We start from the raw sequence: 2,488 nt of genomic DNA, 5'->3' as shown, positions 1-2,488 counted from the left end.
GCTTCAATTGTGTATGTGTGTGTGTGTTCTATACGTTATATGTGTGTTTTTAAAAGTAATTTATGTGTATGGGTATTTTGCTTACATGTTGTGCATCATGTGCATGTCTGGTACCTACAGAAGATAGAAGGCATTGGATTCCCAGGAACTGGAGTGACAGATGGTTGAGAGGTGCTACGTGGGTGCTGGGAATTGAGCCTGGGTCCTCTGAAAGAGCAGCCAGTGCTCTTAACCACTGAGCATCTTTCCAGTTCCATTTAGCTTAAATTTTAAAGGAAACTACAGCAGGACATGGTGGCTCATAACTTTAATCGCAGCACTGGGGAGGTAGAGGCAGGGGGATCTCTGTGAGTTTAAAGCCAGATAAATCTATATAGCAAGTTCTAGGCCAGCCAGGAATATGTAGTATGCTTAACTAGCAACTTTCAGTCTCAAAAAAGAAAAGAGCTGGGCAGTGGTGACACATGCCTTTAATCCTAACACTCTCAAGGCAGAGGCAGGCAGATCTCTGAGAGTTCGAAGCCAGCCTGGTTTATAAACCCTGTCTTGATACAACAACTCCTACCCAGGAAAAAAGAAAGTAAAGGATACTATAGCCACCAACATACTTAATTCTTAGCATAGTGGTTCTCAACCTGTGGGTCACAACCCCTGGCCCTTTCACAGGTCACCTAAGACCATCGGAAAACATGTTTACATCATGATTCCTAACAGTAGCAAAATTACTGTTATGAAGTAGCAATGAAAGTAATTTATGGTTGGGGGTCAGCACAACATGAGGAACTATATTAAAGGGTCGCAGCCTTAGGAAGGTTGAGAACCACTTTTAGAAGTTGGCCAGATAGACAAACTTGGTGACATACTTCAAATCTCAGCACTCGGGAGGTGGGCAGGAGGATGAGAAGTTCAAGGCTAGCCTTGACTACATAGAGTGTAGGAGGCAAGCCTGGCCTACATGAGCTCATGTCAACCTAACCCAACCCAACCCAAAATTAAGTTAGCAAGACTCTCTCTCTCTCTCTCTCTCTCTCTCTCTCTCTCTCTCTCTCTCTCTCTCTCTCTCTCTCTCTCTCTCTGTGTGTGTGTGTGTGAGAGAGAGAGAGGGGGGGGCGGGGATTGAGACTGGAGCTTCGAGGATGCTAGGCAAGTGCTCTAACACAGAGCTGCAACTCCAGCTTCCTTTCTGAGCAGGGTTTTCACTGTGTTTCCTAGGCTGGCCTTGAACTCACTCTGTAGCCCAGGGACACATGGAACTTGTGATCCTCCTGATTCAGCCTCTTCAGTAGCTGGGGCTACAGGCCTGTGCCAGTAGGTCTGTCTGGCTCAGGTATCACTTTTCTAAATGTTAGAAACATTGGTTGCAAGTATTTACTCCACTAATCAAGAGAGAGGCTGAAATTGAGTTTTGTATTTTAGTGGAATTAGACTGTGATCCAGATGTGCTTGAAATGCATGAAGCTTTAATGTGGTCAAATAGTGCTTTTTTTTTCTTTCTCTCTTTTTTTTAATTTTTCTTTTATTTTATTTTTTGAGATAGGGTCTCAATATGCAGCTCTGGCTGTCCTGGAACTATTTAGACCAGGCTAGCCTTGAACTCACAGAGATCCTCCTGCCTCTGCCACCATGTCCAGCTGTAGTCTCCTTTAAAATTCAAGCTAAATGTATCTGCAAAGATGCTTGATGGTTAAGAGCCCTAGCTCTTTCAGAGGACCTGGGATTAAAGGTGTGCAGCAGTAAACTGGGCTAAGTGATTTCTATCTTGATAGTCGACTGATGCAACCCAGAGGAAGATCACTGTTATGGCAGTATTGCAAGTCTTACTGAAAGAGCTGTATGATGCAACCTCTATAGAAAGGATGGAGTTGACTGAGTCACCAACATAACCTTTGAGGAAGAAGGAGAAAATTCCTCAACACTGACTCACAGCTCGACATTTTAGTGAACTGTGTAATATTTCAGTAGTATTTAGACAGTGTACTTATGAAGCTCAGAATACATTTAATGGGAATCCTGGAGTAATTTCTTGCCTGTGACAATGCCCTACACATCTTCTATAAGCATGTATATAAACACTTGAGAGGCAGAGACAGCAGAGTGGGTCTGAGCGCTCCAGCCCAGGGGATGGATGTCAGGTGCCTAGCATGGACAGAGACTCCTGGGTCCAAGTCCCAACTGCACATGGGAATGCATGCTATGCCTATTAATCCCAGCACTTGGGAGGTATAGGCAGAAGCTTCAGGAGTTCAAAGTCATCTGCTACACAGTGTTTGAGGCTAGCTTGGGCTAAATGAGTACCTGTCTTTTAAAAAAAAAGTCAATGGCATAAGATATGGAGTAAAATCAACCAGGTAATCATTTCCACCTCCACCACCCATCAGAACAATGACTATTCTATGTAACCACTTTTTTTACTTGATGTTCTCATCTGGAAAATGGGAAAGACTACCAAGAATTAAGCGAAGGACTAAATGACACATAAAAAACACGT

The sequence above is a fragment of the Peromyscus californicus genome, unplaced genomic scaffold (genome assembly GCF_007827085.1).
Source record: "Peromyscus californicus insignis strain IS unplaced genomic scaffold, ASM782708v3 Scaffold_7__1_contigs__length_154581171, whole genome shotgun sequence".
In the NCBI taxonomy this organism is placed as follows: domain Eukaryota; kingdom Metazoa; phylum Chordata; class Mammalia; order Rodentia; family Cricetidae; genus Peromyscus; species Peromyscus californicus.
This window is presented reverse-complemented; position numbering follows the sequence as displayed.